Below are 21,828 nucleotides of genomic sequence, written 5' to 3'. Positions count from 1 at the left end.
AATTATGGGAACCAGGGAAACAACAGAAAAACAAAGACCAAAAACAAAGCACAATATAATCTGCTCACAAGTGGTTTTATGTAGATGGCGACAACTCTTATACAACCACCCTGGAGAAAGCTGTAGAGTGGATCCAAACACAACCCAGATCAACGTTCAGATGGATTGTACTAGAGGTATTCTGGTGGTCATATTTGAGATAGAAGGGTCTCCTATGGCATATGTCCCTATGACGGGTCTAAACAAGGCCTAGAGAACACAAAGGAGTGACGTATGCTGGGTACATACTATGTATTTGGAAAAACTCACTTGTTTTAGGCTGGGTTCACCTTCGCCTCCACATAGAATCAGTTTCTGTGGTCAGTCTAAGGCCAGTTGCAGACGACCGTGGTTGTGTTTAGTGTAATATCCATGTATTTCATGTATAGCACACTGACCCATTTTTTTTCTATGAGTTCCTATACACAACCATGAATTTCACAGTCCCGTGTGCGGGTTGACAATCTGGGCCACAAAATATAGAACAGGTCTTATTCTTGTCTTATTTTGTAGCCTGCCATGGCTTCATGGTGTCCTTTTTAAAATTAAGAAAATTTAATTTGACTGTTAACTTTTGGACATTTCAGTTTTGCCTTTGTTTTTAAACGAATTTGCAAAGGACAGATACCAGGCGCAGATGTGAACATAGCGTTAGAGCGGGTTCACACCTGCGCCCGGGCTCCGCTTTGTGGGTTTCCATCTTCTGCCAACAGGAGGTGGAAACCCGGCAGTCAGTGTCCGCCCATTAGCGTCTTCTGGTCTCCGTGGCGAAAGTTTTTTTTTTTTTGTTTAACTGGACACAAAGTCCTGCATGCCCGACACGGTGTCCGGTTAAAAAAAAAAAAAAAAAGTTTCACCGCAGAGTCCAGAAGATGCTCGCGGGCAGACACTTTGCAAACCCATTCAAGTGAATGGGTTTGAAAAGCGACTGCCGGTTTCCGTCTCCTGTCCAGTTTCTTGGGCAGAAGATGGAAACCTGCAAAGCAGAGATTGGGCGCAGGTGTGAACCCGTCCTTACATTGTTGTGTTAAAGAAAAATGTCTCTCCTCAGACAAATCATCATTAAGCCCATCTGAAGTTCGCTAAAAAGCTTCTAAAGGACTGTGTGAAAAAAGATTCTTACACCCCCCCGTCTCCCTAGTTAAGCTATCCCAGCCAAATTGCATGTAAAATCTCATGAATGCTATAATAACCAAACCGAATTGACCAATGTACACCAAATCACGCCTTTTATCCGGTTTCGATTAACAGCCCAGCCCTACCTTGAACCCAATCAGACATCTTTGTAGTGGCCTGAAAATGGCCGTCCATCAATGATTCCCTAACCTGACTGAGCCTTGTGGCAATATAACCAGCTCTATTCACTGACAAAACTGCATCAACTAGGTAAATGCTCTGGATACTTGGAAACACAAGATTTTAGTTTCTCTGTATATTCACTTTTTTACTTTATTAGTATGAAGTTTTGGGTGCAGAACGACCTACCACAAGGTTGAAACAAGAAATATGAAAGAATGAAAGGGTCTGAAGACTCTGCAGTGTATTGTGTATGTCCCCAATTTCAAGGAAAGTATGAGAGTTCAAGATAGGCATGAGAAAGAAGTCACCAGGACATATGCGGTAACTGCTATAAATACCTCTCTACACATTAACCCCAATACAAAGGTCAATATGCTACTTTTTCCATCCAGGGCTGTGGAGTTGATAGGCCAAACCACCAACTCTAACTCCTTCAAAAAAGGCCATAAAGACTCTAAAGTTATTAAAAAGTTAGTGACAATTTCTATGAAAGTAAATATGTAAACTATAATGTATAATTACCTACACAAAGAACCTGGATAACAATTAAAAAATAATCGTTTTATTTTAATATACCATTTTCTGAGTCCAGCCAAAATTGTCCTTAACAGACGTCACGGCCCCGTTTCCATCTTAGTTAAAGGGACTGTTTGGAAAACCACATCAATGACAGGCATAGCATGTCAGGTCATACAAATAGGGACATAAAAAGGGGGCATGTGATTTTGTGGTCACAAGTATCCAAATCGGATCACTACCATACAAAACACAGGAATAGCGGCTCTGCTCACACTTCTGCCAGGAAATTCCATCCGATTTGCCAGGGGAAGAAAAAAGCACAGCAGTGAGATTTTGTTTCCAGTAAAATGACGTAACTCCGGCAGACTCAATTTAAAGTCAGTGGAGTGTCATATACCAACCAGAGGTTTTATACTTCCAGCTACAACAGAAAAAAAAAAATCTTAAAGAGCCTTTCAGGCTAAGGCCCCATGGGATGTCCCGCAGCAAATAAGCACTGCAGGACAAACCGTGGCGGGAACGCATTGCGGTTCTTCCCACAGCACTTTGTGAACTTTGTCTAGAGTTTTCCTCTGCAGACTGTTACAATTATACCTATGGGGAAAACAGACGACGTTTGCGTAGGAATAGTTGACATGCTGAGATTTCCAAAACTGCGCCGATTTTGGAAATCGTGGAGTGTTCATATTGTGATTCTCTAGAATCCCTTCCATTTTGCCCTGACTGTAAAAGGCTGCTTTTTTTTTTTTTTCTTCAGGCAAATTGCGGCATTTACATGCCATGGCGCCCCCGCCTTAAAGGGAGTCTATCGTTAGAAAAACACCTTTAAAGAGGACCTTTCACCGATTTGGGCACAGGCAATTCTATATACTGCTGGAAAGCTGAATAGTACGCTGAATTCACTGTCGGCTTTCCCGATCTGTGCCCCGAGTAAAGCGCTATCGGTCCCGGCACCGTAGCTCTTTACAGTCAGAAGGGCATTCCTGAGAGTCAATCAGGAACGTCCTTCACAGCAGCGCCTATTGCGCTGTACAGTGTGAGAGGCGAGGAACGTTCCTCCCCGCTCACACTATACAGCGCGATAGGCGCTGCTGTGAAGAAGGACGTTCCTCACTGACTGTCAGGAACACCCTTCTGACTGTAAAGAGCTACGGTGCCGGGACCGATAGCGCTTTACCCGGGGCACAGAACGGGAAAGCCGACAGTGCGCTTAAAGAGGACCTTTCACCATTTTGCCCACAGGCAGTTCTATATACTGCCGGAAAGCTGACAGTGCGCTGAGTGCAGCGCACTGTCGGCTTTCCCGATCTGGGCCCGGTGTGAAGAGCTTACGGTCCGGTACCGTAGCTTTTCTATGGTCAGAAGGGCGTTTCTGACAGTTAGCCAGAGACGTCCTTTTTCACAGCACAGCCAATCGCGCTGATAATGCTCGTCTATGGACGAGTACTGCGAGCAGATGGAGGGGGAGTTCCTCCCAGCTCTCACAGCACAGCGCGATTGGCTGTGCTGTGAAGAAGGACGTCTCTGGCTAACTGTCAGAAACGCCCTTCTGACCATAGAAGAGCTACAGTACCGGGACCGTAAGCTCTTCACACCGGGCCCAGATCGGGAAAGCCGACAATGCGCTGAACTCAGCGCACTGTCAGCTTTCCGGCAGTATATAGAACTGCCTGTGGGCAAAATGGTGAAAGGTCCTCTTTAATTCAGCACACTGTCAGCTTTCCAGCAATATATATATAACTGTCTGTGCCCAAATCGGTGAAAGGTCCTCTTTAATTAATGGCAGATTGGAAGCGCCTTTAAAGAGAACCTTTCTTGTCCTCTGGCACATGCAGTTTTATATACCGCTAGAAAGGAGACAATGTTCTGAATTCAGCGCACTCTAAGCTTTCCCATTATGTGCCCAAGGGCAAGAGATGTTGGTGCATTTACTGATACCTCTTCACTGTCAGAAGGGCGTTTCTGACAATCTAGCCGGGCTGTGAGGAACTCCTCCCCCTGACTGTACTATCCATAGCCCTGTAGTGTCAGAGAAAGCCGTGACGCTGAGCTCCGTGGAACGGAAGATTATGATGCAGGGGTTGTTCAGAGATTGTAATTTGCATAACAGAAGAAACTGATTTTATTTTCTCTACTACACCGCTCTTACACCGCACACAGTAACATTCATTGAGAGACAGGGAACAGCTCTCAAAACAGAAGCAAGTGCAAGAGTGGAAAAAATTCAGGATTTCACAAAAAGGATCCAAAATTTGTTAAAGTATATTACAACATTTATTACTGACACAAATACTATCAGAAAGTCAAAAGTTTTCCGAAAGTTTAGTTACACAAAGTATACTCTATGAAACTGGTCACACCCACTTGACAAATTATACAACCATTTGTAAGAAAGATTAACTGTTTAATAGATGGCCAAGATAAGAGACAGAATAGTTAGTTCAGGAAAAATACAATTATCCAAAACGTCCCGGAATTATGAGTGCTCACTTTTAATGGAATGAATGCTTGCCTACATATAGGAAATGGTAGCCCTGATCCAGCCAGACATAGCTTGAGCCTGAAATGATAAATATGAAAGCACAATATGAAGAGACCACTGAAATGGGAAAGCTAAGAGCAGGCAGATGTGAGAGAGTTTCTATTACTTGAGAAATGTTACGCATCTTTAAGTCTTAAGCTGGACATACACAAGAACAGGCTGCCAGCCATATTAAACACTGGTATTCAATGATCAACAGGTCAAGGCACCTACATGTGGGGCTACAGGATATTCACTAACCAAAACGGACACCTCCGGCGATGAAAAGCTAAGGTTTACGGCCAATTTAACACTTTAGTCTTGATCTATTTCTCCACTTCCTACCTGATATAACCCTACCCATGTAAGACTACAACAATTTGGTTTTTTCAAAGTCACAATTAATAGAGCTACTTTGATATCTGTCAGACTCCGTGTCTGCCTAAATCACCAGACCAAAAAACTAAATTAAAATCACACACACACCATTTTCACCCGACGGATACCGTTAAAGTTGCTGGAGTCTTGTGTTCACTATTTCAGCAGTCCGTTTGCACAAATAAAGCCCAAAAAGTTGCCAAAAATTTTCTGATGTCAGATTACAGGGCTTGATAAATTCCCTCAATGAATTTAAAAGTTTGCTTCAGGTACTTTACAATTTCCAGCTTTGATGCCATTTTAAGTGCCATGTGATACTATAATATCACATACACAACATACATATACTGTGACTTTCCCATGGTATACTATGGGGTAAGAACAGTCCAAACTATATCCTTTTAATTTTCCATCAAGATCATGTTACAACTGTCAGGAAAAAAAAACAAAAAAAAAAACCACAACAGAGCTCACACAGACCCTTTCACTGAAACAGCCACAAACTAAAGCAGGTCAGATCTGGATATAGACAGGACAAAAGTCTCTGACACATTAGTTGTGACTGGCACAGCGCTGCTGTCTCACCAATATTTCAAACACATTCATAGAAGAGGATGCAATACACAATACTTTTTCCCACGGTATAACACCCAGTCATGGTACTTAGGCCGGGCCTACACAGCAACAGGTCACATGATAAAAAGTTTCCACAAATCTCTATGGTGTTGTACCAGAACATAACGATAGGGATATACATAGAGAATCTAAGAGTCATGACCAAAGAGTGATCAGTCACATTGAAACTATCACTATCACTTCTAGTCATAAATAAATCCAATATTGCTTGATTGTTTTTTCCCCAAATAGAAGTTTCAGTACTAATAATAATTATTATTTTTAGAGCACCATTAATTCCATGGTGCTGTATATTTGAGGGTTTACATACAGTACAAAAAACAAATACTAAGTGGCAGAGGGGTAGAGACAGAAGGTGAGGGGAGAGACTGTACAGATGGTGGTGTGGTGACAGTAGGGTTACTGGGGGACATGAATAGCTGAGTCTTCAGGGCCTTCTTGGAGCCTGTGATTGTGGGGGTCAATCTTAAGCTGGGTGCACATGAGTTTTTTTTTTTTTTTTTGGTCAGGATTTTGTCACAGAATCCGCATCAAAATCCAGCTAAAAAAAAACACCTCCCACTGGATTCAATGGGCTCCTTTTTCCGCAAGCTTTTTTTTTTTTTTTTTTTTTACCCCCACTCATGGAAAAAAGAAGCGACTTGGCTTGACACCTCCCTCCCGACTAGGCCCATTCATTTGGGCCTAACCCGGAGTGGAATGCCGCTGCACTGTATGAACTGCATCGGCATCTAGTCACGACTAGCCGTTTTTTAGACCGATTCGGAGCTGGCCTCCGAGTCAAATTCCAGTCCAAAAAACTCCCATGGTAAGGAGTTCCAAAGTTTGGGTAAGCACGGGAGAAATCTTGGAGAGCGCTATGTAAAGATCGGATAAGAACAGAGCGGATGAGGAGGTCATAGGAGGATCAGACTGTAGACTAGATTTGTGCGCAAACCACTATGGACTATAATGGGGTCCATGTGGTTTCCGCACAAAAAATGCGGAGAACGAAGATGGGATTCAGGACTTACTCGGAAACACAGACATTTCAGTTTTCTGAAAATCTCTTTCATGGTTGGTCTGTAAATATTGTTCTAGATGGCAACAACCTATACCGAAACAACTTATAGATAAACCTGGGCATCTATTGATGGGGTGGCATGTCTTTTGTTTGGCAGTTCTTTACAAGTGTCAGGCTGAGTTCACATTGTGCTTTTTTTCAATCAACAACTGCATGCCTTTCTTATTGCAGTAACAAGTAGCACATTTTACTACACATTTCAGCTGAGTCGCACATTTTTATTTTGTCAGAAAGCCAGAGGTTTTCAATTTGTTGGCCATCAGCCCATTTGTGAAATGCACAGAGAGATGTGCTACTAATTACTGCAATTACAAAAGCTGAAGAAAAGCCCTGTGTGAACACAACCTTACCAGTGACTGCATCTTACAACCACTAAGGAAATAAGTATTTTGCACAGATCTGTCTTGCAGCCAGTGTCTAGTACAGTTTGTAATATGAAGTAAAAAACAAACACAAAACAACATAAGAGGAATAAGTAGATGACAATCACTTGGCTATGGCCAGGCTTCAATACAACCATGAAGAGCCACTAGGCCTCTGTTCCTTTTATCAGACTGACATATCCTTCTTTATTCTGCCTCAGTTAAGTTCTGTGCTAAGTAGGGCTGTGGAGTGGGATATACTGGAATATGTGGATACAAAATACATCGTGTAAACCAAAGCCAAACTAAACTTTACATGTTAAAACAAAGAGGCAGATTTACTAATATGGTGTAAGAGTGTAACCTGGCCGTACAGTCTTAGAGAGGAATATGCTCTTTTATATATTGCTAGAAAGCAAACGATGCGCTGAATTCACAGCATGTGCGCCAGGGGCTGGAGATATTGGCACCGTTAAGTTTTGCTACTGATATCTCCCCACTGTCAGAAGGGTGTAACTCATAGCTCATCATCATCCCCAGCCCCAGGGCACACCCCGGGAAAGCCAAAAACACACCGAATTCAGCACAGTCAGCTTTCTTGTGGTATATAAAACCGGATATTCATGAGGACATGAAAAGTCCTCTTTAAAATGTATGGGATTTAACACAGTGGTTGATGATGGATAACACATCTATATTTGTTGGCTCAGGCCCTTATCTTGACGTAAACTAAGTTTTGTCTTTTTCAACGTATAGTGTTACATCTTAAAGCTAAGGCCCCACGGGCCGTATCTGCAGCACTAAAGCGCCGCAGAAAGAACCACTGCGTGAACACATTGCGGTTCTTTCCGCAGCGCTTTTAAGAGAAACTTTTCCTCTGCGGACTTTCTCTTAACATTATATCTGCGGAAAAACCACTGGCGTTTCCGTAGATATAATGGACATGCTACGATTTTCAAAGCCGCAACGGCTTTGTAAATCGCAGCGTGTCCACGCTGCGTACTTTTCCGTAAAGTGGGCATGGGAGTCGCATGTATCCCATCCACTTTGCCTGCACTATACAACACCACGATTTTTCCCGCAGCGTCTCCGCTGCGGCCAAATCGTAGCGTTTATGTCCCGTAGAGCCCCGGCCTTAGGAGTGTTTTCTGGGTTTCCCTGGGAGTGCATGGCCTCTTATGCATGTGTTTACATGGTGTAGCTTCCTGCTGCCTTAGCTGATGAAATGCATTATGATAGTTGTAGGCTCTCACACCATCTCCCTCGTTTCCCCCTCCCACCCATTTCTAGGCCTTCCCAACTAACACAGCCCACCCCTTACCCTATTATACTCACCTGTCTTCTTCCTGTCCCTGATTGCTTTTTGCAGAGAATGACTTCTCTTTTGTGACTGTCAGCACCTGCGCAGCAGTCCCGGCACTGAACTGTAGCCTTTAGGCTGGTCTTACACGACCGTAGTTTTGCACCGCAAATGGTCCACAATTGCAGGTTCAAAATTGCGGACCATTTACGGTCCCATAATTTTCTATGAGGCCTCTTACACGATCGTAGATTTTGTCAGTTGTGTGGCGTGCCGCAACCGTGGTCCGGACAGTATACCGCATGTGCGTAATGGCCGTGCTTTTGCGGCACGGCAGGTCCAATAGAAGTCTATGGGTGCGTGCATTTTTGCAGATATACACTGAACATACATCAGTGTATATCCGCAACTGCGGATATCAACATGTGTGTTTTGTGGTGTGTATTGTTTTTTGCGGATCCGCATAATACTGATACACACAGAACGTTGCGGATGCATTTTGCGGATGTCTGCGGAATTAATTTTTAAAGTGAAATTTGTGTTGCGGATCCGCAAATTGCGGACCGCAAAAACCTCTACAGTTGTAGAGCCTTACTCCATCTGTACTGCACAAGCAGCTACTCGATCTCCCACACTTGTGCAATAGAGATGGAGCATCAGCTTCAACACAAAGCCGGGTCTCCGGCTCTTTTTTCGCACGCAGGTGTCACTGAAGGAGGAGGAGCCGTTCCCCGCAGAAGGACAGGAAGATAGATAGATAAGTAGGGAAACCAATAAGGAAAAAAGCAGCCCATTCATTTCAATGGGGAGCGCTCGTATGCCGGCTTCCATTGAAATGACTGGGATCTGCTTTGTACGCGCTGATTCTGAATGTGCTTTACGTTTAGAATCAGCTCAGCGTATACTTTGTGTGAATGCACCCTTAGGGTGCATTCACACTACGGAACGCCAGCGTGTATCAGAGCCGTACACGCCGGCGTTACAGCAGGGCTGCCGGACACTTCCCATTCATTTCTATGGGAGCCGGCATGCGAGCGCTCCCCATAGAAATGAATGGAAAAAAAGCAGTCCATTCATTTCTATGGGGAGCGCTCGCATGCCGGCTCCCATAGAAATGAATGAGAAGTGTCCGGCAGCCCTACTGTAACGCCGGCGTGTACGGCTCTGATACACGCTGGCGTTCCGTAGTGTGAATGCACCCTTAGGCTTAGGGTCCATTTCCTGTAAGGCCCCATTCACACGTCAGATTTGCATGAACACAGCACAGGATCCATGGCTAACCCAGCATCCCATAATTGTTATTTCAGACAGAAATGCAGAACCACTGACAATAGGGCTAATTCTCTTGCATATCTGCTGTGGATGTACAACACACCTCAGTACACCTTCACATTTCTGCTGCAGAAGCACAGAGTTTATGCCAAAAGCCACATGAAAACCACAACCTTTCATAGAAATAAGGTATGGCGTTTTTGGCTGAAAGTACTGAGCACATTACACTACAGAATGACAATGAGTATATACACCTGCAGCACACCCTCAGAAAATTGGAGGATACAGTTAAGGCCTTAGGTTATGTTACCATCTACATCGGTTCTGCAAGTCTGACCTTTCCTTTCATCTTTTTCAGTTTTAAAGAATGGACACCCAACAGCTTGCATAGTAATTAATGGGGTTGGTTGGGATCCATATGGGACAGCTATTGTAGCGCTCCACCTATCAGTTGAATAGCTTTGCTGAGTTTCAATCCAAGCAAGTAAATTTATGCTGCATGTTTTTCCTGACTTCTTTCATCAATGTAAAGAATGAAAGCAGTGGGATACCTGCAGTGGTTACGCCAAAAATTTTTTTAAAAAAAACACATTATTTCAGACAACAAAATAAGCACACATTTTATGTAATTTTTCCAACAAGAATGCTACATATATTCCCCTGGACTCATCTCAAAACAATGGTCCACAGCTACAGCCACTAAAAAGTCAAATGAAAAACAGTAGGTGAGAAAATATAAAAAAAATATATAAAAAAAAATACATAAAAAATTCAAAGCACCCCTTTCCCAAGAACAGATTTAAACTAAAGAAAAACATTCCTTGAAAAAATATAAACTTAATTATCTCAAAAATTGAAAAGCTGGAAACACCTCTAAAATTTTAAAGTGTAAAAACATGAGGTCAAAATACAAGATGCAGCATTCCCTCTGGAACTATCTCCCTATTTGTCACTTCATCTAAGGCCTCTTGCAGGTGACCGTGGCCAAGGACAGTGTGCTATCCATGTGTTATATGGATAGCACACTGACCCATTCACTTCTCTGGGCCCGTACACGTGAATTACACAGTCATGTGTGCAGGCCGACAATCCAGGCTGCAAAATATAGACTAGGTCCTATCCATGTCCTATTTTGCGGCCCTTGCTTTCGTGGCTCCTATTCATTTAATGAAAGGGGCTGCACACAGGTAGCATTCACATGTCCCCCGTACACCACCCATGCATTTAATTCAAGGCCGGTGGCACACGGTCATGTGAAAGCAGATGTGATGTGACTCCAGCCTTACATAGGTATTTAATACAACTTTCCTGTTTCTCCTTGGCAACAGCTTATGACCTCCTACTGGATCTGTGTTCTGTTACTAGGTACCCGTCTGCAGCCTGTTGCTAGAGAGCAGCTGACTGTGCTGTACAGCAAATTGCTGCAAAACCTACAGACCCCTTTAAGTAGCTTACATATACTGTGTTTCTTGCTTATTCTTTCATACTTTGTCAGACACACAAATGTACGTTTATTTTCAATGATTTAAAATGAGCAAACAGATACGCCATATAAGAACATGCTTGAAATATTTAAATCTATTAATTTACGATAAAACATGTCACCTATCCACAGGCTAGGTAATAAGTGTCTGATCTGTGGGGGTCCAACAGCTCAGACAAACACAGAATGCATGCACACGGCTACTTCATTAAGGTCTGAGGACACACTGTACATAAACATGGCTAGGTACAGTGCCTGCTAACAGTCCCATAAAGAGTAAAAGGAGAGGAAGCATACATGCTAAACCACCGATACACTGAGGGCACCCTGGTCTCATGACCCATGGTGGTCCCCAAAATCACAGGATAAAGCCTGTCTTATCTCTCTATGTAAACACACAGGTAACACTGAATCCTTCTCTACAAGCATATGCATATTATCTGATCTGCAGAAGTATTGTGTGTCCCACTCACCAAAGGAGGTGGGGGGGGAGAAATTGTGAGAAGAGGAGACTGAAGGCAAAGCTGCTGAAACACTAAGAAGGGAAAACCAGCCAAAGCCCCACGTTTTCTTTGCTGCCAATGTTTTTTTTTTTTTTTTCTGGTTTTTTTTTTTTTTTAGCCAAAGCCAATAATGGCTGTAAAAGAAATAGGGGGCGTAGTTGAAGTTCTTATACTTCTATATTTTACTGAATCCACTCCTGGCTTTGGCTCAAAAAGACACAGCAAAAACTGCAACAAAAAAAGCCGCGTTTACACAAAATGGGGCTGCCTTTAGGTGCATTCCAATGGCAAGATTCAGAATTTGATCACCATTGAAAAAACCCAGAAAATTGCAGATTGACACTGCAGAAAATCTATCCCTAAAGACAATATTGGTAAGAGATTCAGAGACTGGGCTTTGTTAGCCAAGTCCACTCTTCAATCCTCTTTACATGAAGTGGGCAACCCACTTCACTCCTGACATGTTTAAAGAGGACCTCCATTGAATTCAAGTTCTTAGCATATGCCAAGTCGCTGCTCCACAGATTCCAGCACAGTTGCAATTTTCTCTAGTCCCCTCCATTCCTGAGCAACAAATGTAGTTAGTTGTGATGCCTGATGTGCTATTTAGGCTCTGTAACGTTAGAGGGGCGGTGTCAGACAGGGGGTGTGTGATTCAGAGCTCCAATCAGAGGCAGTGTTAGAGCTCACACACCTTATCTGCTCCTGCCTGACAGTACAGACTATATATAGCATATCAGGCCCAATATTAAGAGCATTGACTGCTTATGAATGGGGAAGGCTAGGGAAGACAAATCCAACTGTGCCAGAATCGGTGGAGCAGCAGCTATTAATTTTACATAAAGTGCTGGACTTGTTAGCACCCACCTGAAAATTTACTGGTGCTACCAAACACCTTGTTAATGGGGTGCCAATGTCAGTACTTAGAGAAACACCTTTCTCACAAAGGGACAGGTCCTATTCCTCTCTTTTTTGCAGCCTGGACTCCCTTAAAGGGGTTGGCAACTTTCAGACCAATATTGTGACACAAATCTTTCTGTTTGTATAATAAATTTTCCAATATACTTTCTGAATCAATTCATTACAGTCTTCTAGATTTCTGCTTGCTGTCATTCATTCTGCTTACTCTCAGTGGATAAAAACCAGTGCATGGCCATGTGATATACAGTCCATGGCCATGTGATATACAGTCCATGGCCATGCAAGGACACAGGTACACAGCAAATTACAGTTACAGCACAGTAATCAGACATTTGCCAGGTAGCGAGCTGTGCACTGGACTGTACTAACATGGCCATGGACTGGTTTTTACCTACTGGAAGTAAGCAGAATGAATGACAGCAAGCCAAGAACTAAAAAAAGTGAGGAATTGTTATGGAAAATATTGGAACATTATAGAACTTTTCATTATACAAACAATAAGATTTGTCTCTTAAAGGGGTTGTCCAGGGAAAAGTGACAACCCTTTTAACGTTTAAATCAGCCGGAGCCAGTGAAAAAAAAAAAAAAAAACACATACTAACCCGTCTCCGATGCTCTGGTGTTCTTCCGCATGTCCCGATTCTTCTGCTCTGGCGGTGTCGCCCGGGTCTCTTCTGGAGTTCCTCTGAAGTTACTGATTTGCCACAGGAAGAGGACGGGAGATGTCAAAGGTAGTGACATTGGAGACCCTTCACTGATTGGCCTCAGCAGTCACATGACCACAGAACCAACACAGCCATAGGAAAAAAGCACTCTATTATTTTAATGGGAATAAGTATGTACTAGAACAGATGCCAGGAGAGGAGAGGTCCTCTTTAAATCAATGAGAATTCAACAAATAGATCACATAGTTGTTGGCTGAAGCAGCAAAACAAAAAAGAAAAAAAAAAGTTACAAAGTTACTGAACTGGTAATTCTGGGCAATCTTAAATTTGTGTTTTTACAAGGCAGCAGAGATAGCCAAGAACCACACAGTGCGCCACAAATTGCTGCATACCAACGGCAGGCACATATATACAGCCATTTATCTATATTGATGTCCATCAGCAGCAGGTCTGCCACGTTTATTGGCCACACCACACAACCTCTCCTCTGACACCATGTGAAAACCCTAAACAGCCCCCCTCCCTCATTAGACAATGCCACTCCCAAGCTAGCCATGTGGGTAGCCCCGGCTGTACCTTCATTCAGGTCCATAGCACTATGGTGATCTGTGCAAAGCACCTGTACATGTGCATGGATAAACAGAAGGCTACGCTGAAAGACTTGAAGGTAGATTGCATGGCCTCAAATACTACAAATCAGTTACAGACAGTGCATCTCCTCTGGAATAGCAAGACCCATCCAAGACTGAAGACAACAATGATCTAGCAAGCGGAAAAATGTAATTTATATCAGAGCTTTGTTTACAATAAGGCCTGGTTCACATCTGCGCATGGGGAGTCCACTTAGGATCACCTGAATGGCAACCCATCCATATAAAAAAGTGCCTACCTATAGGATATCTTATAGAATAGAATGGGGTCCGTGTGGTGGATAGGGGAACAGAATGGCCCGAATGCAGATGTGAACTGGGCCTAAGTCAACCAAACCCCTTAAGACCTCTGTACTGTCAAGGTGTATATCAGAAAAAAAAAAAAAAAACTTTTGAGTACACCATACAAATGTAATAGGACAGCAAGGTGCTCGTACATATACAGGTAACCCAAAATACTAGGCAAAGTCACCCAAAAGACTCGGTAAAGTCATTGACAAGATTCAAGATCACAGCAATAATAAACTGCTAAATGAATGAAGAAATATTATATTCTAAAATCATAAAATACTGTAAATAGGTAAAGGTGCATTTCCCACTTTATAGAGGCGTCCTATATTAGATTACTATATACCCGCTGGCTCGGTAGTAGAAGACTGGCTAAACAAAGCCAACTCTCAGGCATAACATCACACAACACATGCTTCAAGCAGGTGTCAAACTTCCTTTGTGTCTGGGAAAAAAAGAAAATCACTGTCTAATATCAAATAGCAACATGGAGGAATAACCAAGGAAACTTAAAAACGCCAGAAATGATAATGTGCTGCCAGTGCTACCCATCCATCCAGCTCCAGAATGATGCAATAGAGAAGTTTCAAGCTTTCGACAAGCACTGCATTGTAGGAGTGGCAAGCCATAAGACAAAGAATGAGGGCTTCTAAACAGGCAAGCGGGCACCAGCCAGATGTTACACCCGCAAAATGCTGCACTCCATCTACGACATGGTAGAACACCGGGTAAAACAAAGGGAAGGAAACGTCAAGGGAATTCTTAAAACGAATCTGCAACAATGGCATGTCATTGTCACATGGTGCTGCAGTGCCCTGGAACGTATACAGGCAAATGAGTCGTAACCACAACTAGCAGACATGGCACAGCACAATACAACAGGCAGTGACACAGAAGAGAGACAACCTCAGCAGAATGCCACCTTTGTACGGACAACTCACAAAAGAGGGCACGTCACACCGCAAGAGAAAGCATTGCCATAAAGTCCATGGGACACCCGGGAAGTCTATCTAAACATCAGCCAGCAAAACCGAGCAATGAAACTAACATCAAAGTTCACTTCTATGTACAGGTGCCTCACAAGGCTACGTGCCCTGGCATGGCAAGATCCAATGGTACAGCAAATAGCAGAATTCAACAAGTGTGCATTTGGGACGCAACATAACATGTCATGTGCATGTCTTTCTGTAGGGGTAGTCAATTTGACATCTACATACATGTACTGTACACGGGTACACTAGATCAAGCCAGCCATCTCCAAGCTTCAGCCTCCTTACTCCACCCTGTCTGTGCACAGCATCCCACAAACAAGCCGCTTCCCTTCTATTCTTCACCTGCAGCACAAGAGATGTGTTTATACAATGCATTCACAAAAAAGGGGTCATCGCCCACCCCCCAGTAGTGAAGTTGGTCAATCCTTGGCTAGATGCATAGCATCATCCCAGTGAGCAGAAGATATAAAACAAGGGTGTGCACAGCCACACACACCTAGCCATGATTCAGCCATCTCCCACTCCCCGCCTCTGACATCTCCAAAGCAAGCAACAGTGTGGATTACCGCAAGCAGCCCTACCAGATTGCAGGCAGGATGACAGCACTGCAGACCCCAATCCACGGTATATAGAAGGGTGGCAATACCTAGCAGTCATCTCCAAATGCAGGTCTATTAGATGATGACATGTCGCTAGATCAGCCCCATCCTGCAATATTCTGATGGGCCAGAGGTCGTCTAAAACACAAGGCCTGCATCCTAACCCATCTATGTAACACATCAGTAAGCAGATAATAGAGGTAATGTCACAGCAGATCCCTCAATAACTCATTCACCACCTATGGCACCCACGTATTCAGCAGTGCTGTACAGAGAATGCTCCTATTAATGTCACTGGATGAGACCATGCTGCAAATAAATAAAAACAAAATCTAACCCTGATACATTGTATTTATTAGGATGGATGCTGCAGGGGGTAACATATGTTGGGCACAATATTTGGACATGCAAGTGCCCCCTGCCCATAGGGTCAGATCGCAGAGCCTGGTGCCATGTAACAATCAGCAATGTCCTGTCAATGACAATCCTGTCACTATGGGCAGCCTGGCATCACAATCAGGGATGTGCCCTCTCGCCATTGCAGATGTGGCTGGATGACATGGCTTCCCCGAGCCCAGGCACAGCCTCGCCCCAGCATCTTCCCTGTAGAGAGGCGGCGAGCCCCCCAGCCTCCTTCCCAGCAGCCCCCTGCGGTGTGTAAGCAGTAACGGCTGTCCGCCATTTTGAGAGGAAGAGAGAGAGGAGAGAAGAAGATGAAGGAGGGAGGAGGCGGCGGCGGCCACATCGTCAGGAGCAGGCCGGGCCCGCCGCCACCACCACAGCTGTCCTTCACGGTCACAATACACTCGACACTGACTACTTACCGGGGAAGTCATCCGAGCACACAGTGCGGCGGCGGCAACAACCGGCGGCCTCTCCCGGGCCAGGGACTCCTCCTCAGGAAGGTCTTTAGAAGGGCGGGGGAGCCGCGGCCTCGCTTGTACACAACCACAAATGGGTAAAAACCGGCGATTAATGGGCTGGGCACGGGGACGGTGAGGCGCCAAACAAGACCCCGATGATATTTAGCTCTTTATTTCCCTCAAGCGACAAACCCAGCAGCACCGAGAACCCGAGTCGGTATCTTGCGCCTCCCTCTTCTGACTGTCCCTTCCGCCGGGCACTTAGGGCAGCCGCCGCGCTGTCAACGAAACGGAGCTCAGCAGCGCGGTGACGTCATATCAACCGCTGTAGGGGAGGAGGGAGCGACCGGCCGGCTCCAAGGCAAGGGGGGGCGAGAAGGTGGAGCTAGCGGGCCGCGCAGGCGCGTCGGGTGCTGCTGCCGTCTAGGCGTGGACGGCGGGAGAGAGCCTGAGGAGGGAGGGATGACAATAGGCAGTGACGCAGAGACGGAGAAAGGCGCATGCGCGCTTGCGACTGCCTTCAAAACAAGGTTTAGGTAATCTGTCTAGTTGTTGATGTGGAGGACAGGCGGCCTGAGGTCACGTGACAGGGTTGTGAGGGGAGAACATTTACCTACATGTTATTATTGGCCGCATAACTGCTATAGGTGACTGGACATTAGTAATGCAGCGAAAAATATTAAAACGTAGTTCACATTTGCATGTTTATGTTTCTTCTGCAAGACAGAGCAGAAGTCTCAAGTGGAATCTTGGGGTTCAGTCAGAAAGGACTTGCAGCATATTGTCCTGTGATGTGGGAATTCAAGGCCCCCAAGCAGGAGAATGCTAGCAATCATTTATAGCACTAATCCTGAAGTATAGAGAGCACCAAAATCACTGCAAGCAGAAATAAAGCAGTGTGAAGATACAATAAGCACACATTGTGGATACGCTTCAGATTTTGATGTGTTTTTTTAAGCGGCATTCACACTTGTTCTAATGAATGGGTTTTAAAGATGACCGCCGAGGTCCATATGCGGCCTCTCCGCCTGGAAACGCCCTGCATGTACGACTTTGTATCCGTGCAAAAAAATTTCAAATGAATGGGTTTTAAAGCTGACCGCCAGCAAGCCGTCCACTGTCCACAGGGTTTAGGACGTAAATCCCGGGGCAGACAGCAGCCTTAGAGCCAAAACCAGGAGTGGATGAAGTCGCAGAGAGAAGTATAAGAGCTCTCTTTATATTTCCCATTCTTTTTGTAGCCGCTACTGGAAAAAAATGCAGCTATTCAGCATGTGGCCTCAGACTATGGCGTAGCCGGGCTGTGAATAAATGAAACGGACTGCATTTGGGTGCCATCTGTGTGTCACCCATGCCTTCATGACCTCATTCACTGTTCTTAGTGAGCCCATGCTGCAGAATGAACAGGTATAGGACTTGTCCTGAATTTAACCTGGGCTCATGCCGCATACACAGACCCATGATAAAATATATACGCGGCCATAGAAATGAACAATGACAAACATAGCTGGCATAGTGACAAAGCACACCGTCGTGGAGCCTGTGTTTGTTTTTTGCATTCCCAAAGTAGAAATGCACCTGCTCAGTCATTTAAAGAGGACCTTTCACCATATCCGGGCACAGGCAGTGTTATATACTGCCAGAAAGCTGACAGTGCGCTGAATTCAGCTCACTGTCGGCTTTCCCGATCTGTGCCCGGTGTGAAGAGCTTACGGCCCGGTACCGTAGCTCTTCTATGGTCAGAAGGGCGTTTCTGACCATTAGCCAGAGACGTCCTTCTGCCTCGCGGCGCCAATCGCGCTGTGCTGTGGAGCGGGGAGGAACGCCCCCTCCCTCTGCTCACACAGCTTGTCCATAGACCAGCATTATCAGGGAGGGAGGGGGCGTTCCTCCCCGCTCCACAGCACAGCGCGATTGGCGCCGCGAGGCAGAAGGACGTCTCTGGCTAATGGTCAGAAACGCCCTTCTGACTGTAAAGCGCATCGGGACCGATAGCGCTTTACACCGGGCACAGATCGGGAAAGCCGACAGTGCGCTGAATTCAGCGCACTGTCAGCTTTCTGGCAGTATATAACACTGCCTGTGCCCAGATATGGTGAAAGGTCCTCTTTTACTTTGTTAGGAAGTGCTGACTAAGGGCTCTTTCACTTGAACAATTTTTCTGTCCCAGTGCTGTCCATGAAAAAAAAAATGTTATATGAACTATTTTCTCTCTCTTTTCTCTGCTCATATCAGCCTTTAAAGTTTAGGGGTCCACAAAAAAGAAAGAGCTACACACAAACACTTTCCGTGTTTCATCGGTTTTTCACAACTTCAATGCTAGGCGATGCTAACAAATAAAGTGAATGCAAAAAATTAGTTGACGCACAGATCAGACACGGAAACATAGTAGGATGAATAGGATGTACATCTGTTGATTTTGTAATAGTCCTCAAGTGGAGTGTTCTCATGAAGGCCCCACGTTGCGTCCTACAGCAAAAAAGCACTGTGGGAAAAATCGCGGCGGCAACGCATCGCAGTTCTTTCCGGACCACTTTAGACAGAAAGTTCACAGAGGTTACCTCTGCGGACTTTCTGATTCAATCATACCTATGGGGAATCCGCCGGTGTTTCTGTAGGTATAACTGACATGCTGCGATTTCCAAAACTGGCACAGTTTGGGATACGCTAGATCCCATCCACTTTGCCCTGACTGTAAAATGCGATGTTTCCGCTGTTGGCAAATTGCAGCGTTTACGCCACATGAAGGCCCGGCCTAGCTTTGTGTTTTGCATCATGCTCACCTTTTAACCCTCTGCTGCTCCAGCAGCTTTATGTATATCATGTATTCAGGATGAAAGTCTCATTGTACACAGGTTGTCCATAAGGTAGGGCTGGGCAATTATGACCTAAATCGCAATTAATTGGGCATTTTATCCAGATTATGATTAATGGTGATTATTTAGGTCATGCTCCTTTTAAAGCAACACCCCGTTATATGAGTATATTTCAGGCGAACTTCTCAAGATTCGTCTTGCAAGGTTCGCCCACCAGTTTAATTCAAACTGAACACATCCAAAACGAAAATGCTATTATATTCTAGGACAGTGATGGTGAACCTTTTAGAGCCCGAGTGCCCAAACTGCAACCCGAAACCCACAAATTTATCACAAAGTGCCAACACAGCAATTTAACCTTAATAATGTGCGGATTCACAATTGCACACAATTACAGACCTGCAAAATATGGTCATACGAATGGGGCTTTATAGAGCTTTCTGCTCCACTGTGACCCCCACACAGTCCAATCTGCTTCAAAGTGATCCACATACAGTACAATCTGCTCCACAGTGGCCCCAACACAGTATAATCTGCTCCACAGTGGCCCCCACACTGTATAATCTGCTGCATAGTGACCCCCACACAGTACAATCAGCTCCACAGTGGCCCCAACACAGTATAATCAGCTCCACAGTGGCCCCCACACTGTATAATCTGCTCCACAGTGGCCCCCACACTGTATAATCTGCTGCATAGTGACCCCCACACAGTACAATCAGCTCCACAGTGGCCCCCACACAATATAATCTACTGCACAGTGGTCCCCACACAGTACAAATTGCTCCACAGAAGCTCCCACAAAGTATAATCTGTTCCACGGATGGGTGCCCAAAGAGAGGGCTCTGAGTGCCACCTCTGGCACCCATGCCTTAAGTTCGCCATCACAGCTTTAAGATCTCTTCAGAATGGTCTCTATTTTCATAACCATTAAAACTTACTAAGAATATATTGTAAACAGGCAGATAGAAAAGTGGTAGATGGCAGGTACCTTCCACTGAGGTGGCTGGTATCCACATGGTGACTGGCTGGAGTATGGCTCCAGGATTTAGGAGTGGTTGTAGACCCAGGCCTATACTCCAGTCCTGGTTTGCTGGTGACCCAAGAGATCAGCTGTAAAAGAGCTAAGGCTGCCCAAGGGAAGGGGGTTGTGGTTGTCTCTTGTAGGAGAAACCTGGTGTACACACTGCCCTGTGAGTGTCTGGAGGAGAAAGCCCTAAAAATCACCTGGTGTGTTAGTGAGCAAACCCTGAGGATTTACTTTCTTGTATCCTGAAGTAAGGACTGCTTATGTTATTTTGATTTATCCTTGTACTGGAGAAAGCTATTTTTTTATATACTAATGGACTGTGTAAAGTGCTTCCAATAAATCTACAAGTGTGAGCTAACCACCCTTGCGTCTGGCTGATTTGACCTAACAACTTACCTTCTCTGAAGGTCCTGTATTTACAATATACTGTATGTATAGTAGGTTAAAAAGGAGCAATGCAAAATAAATAAATAAGGAAATACCTTGGCGAAATTGTTTTCTTTTGTTTGTCCATCTAAAAATTAAATATTGACTTATCTGTATTGCAAAATGGCATATGAAGAAACTGTAACATCTTCCGAAAAAAAACTAAATCACATATAGCTACGTTGATGAAAGTTAATGGTCTTGGAACAGGTGGTGAAAAATCCTAAACCTTTCTGTTATTCTGAAGGCCAACCATGGCTTTGTGCTTACAGAGGACATCTTACCACAAACCCCAACTCATTGCATAATCCAAGAGATGCTGATTCTGGCGCACTCAGAATTTTTTTTCTAGTCCTTACCATTCCCAAGGAATAATTTCTGTTACTTTCAGCACAATTATGCTTTCTATTATCAGGTGGGTGGTCCCTGTCTGTCAGTTCCGCCCGCCTGACTGTAGAGAGCCTAATTAACTTATTGGGTGGGGAAACTAGCTGTATTGATTGCTCAGGAATGGTGGGGGCTAGAGGAAAAGTTCTGAGTGTGCCGGAATCTGAGAAGCAGCATCTATTGAAAGATGCAAAGACTTGGAGGTGATGACAGGCCCACTTTAATGTTAATATTATTGTTTCCCTGTATCCTCTCCCTAAACATTATTCCTGTCTTTTTCATATTGGAGAAATAAACCATATACAATGGATGAGGAGGAGGGAGCATACTGGCCATGGCTGTACTATTATCATGTGGGAGGGGGATTTTAAACACATGCTATTACTTACAGATGTAGCAGAGTTAGGGTATGTTCACACAGTTTTCTTGCTGATGGATTTTGACTTGGAATCCACCTGCAAAAATGCTCCCATTGACTTCAATGGGAGGCACTTGCTTTTTTTTCTGCTAGCTAGTAGTGGGAAAAAAGATGCGAGATGCCCTATCTTGCAGCGGGTTCTGCGGATGAGTCAGACGCAGCGTTCGCGGCTTGCGATATGGTCCTGTTTAGGCCCATTCATTTGGGCCTAATCAGGATCGGGATGCCATGGCGGAATTCCAATGCACTGCATCCTGTCGCGGTTAGCCGCATGGAAGTTCACACGGCAGAAACCACTTTCTGCAGTATGAACATACCCTTAACCCAAACTTCAGCAGTTGGTTAAATTCAGTCGTGTGATCTCTTATCACAGAAGACAACAGAAAACAATGAAAAAG

The 21,828-nt window shown here is 44.6% G+C and overlaps 1 protein-coding gene across 1 annotated transcript in view; it reads right to left on the bottom strand.

The window, feature by feature from the left end:
• Window positions 1–16,722, bottom strand: part of PAFAH1B1 (platelet activating factor acetylhydrolase 1b regulatory subunit 1) — a 50,373-nt gene extending 33,651 nt beyond the window's left edge. Inside the window, exon 1 of the mRNA XM_075263855.1 lies at window positions 16,315–16,722. The gene's annotated coding sequence lies outside the window, so the exon portion shown is untranslated. The remainder of the gene's footprint in view (window positions 1–16,314) is intronic.
• Window positions 16,723–21,828: the final 5,106 nt, after the last annotated feature.

This window comes from Leptodactylus fuscus, chromosome 2 (assembly GCF_031893055.1).
Source record: "Leptodactylus fuscus isolate aLepFus1 chromosome 2, aLepFus1.hap2, whole genome shotgun sequence".
NCBI lineage: Eukaryota > Metazoa > Chordata > Amphibia > Anura > Leptodactylidae > Leptodactylus > Leptodactylus fuscus.
Note: the sequence above shows the minus strand (reverse complement) of the source record. Positions and strands in the feature narration are given on the sequence as shown.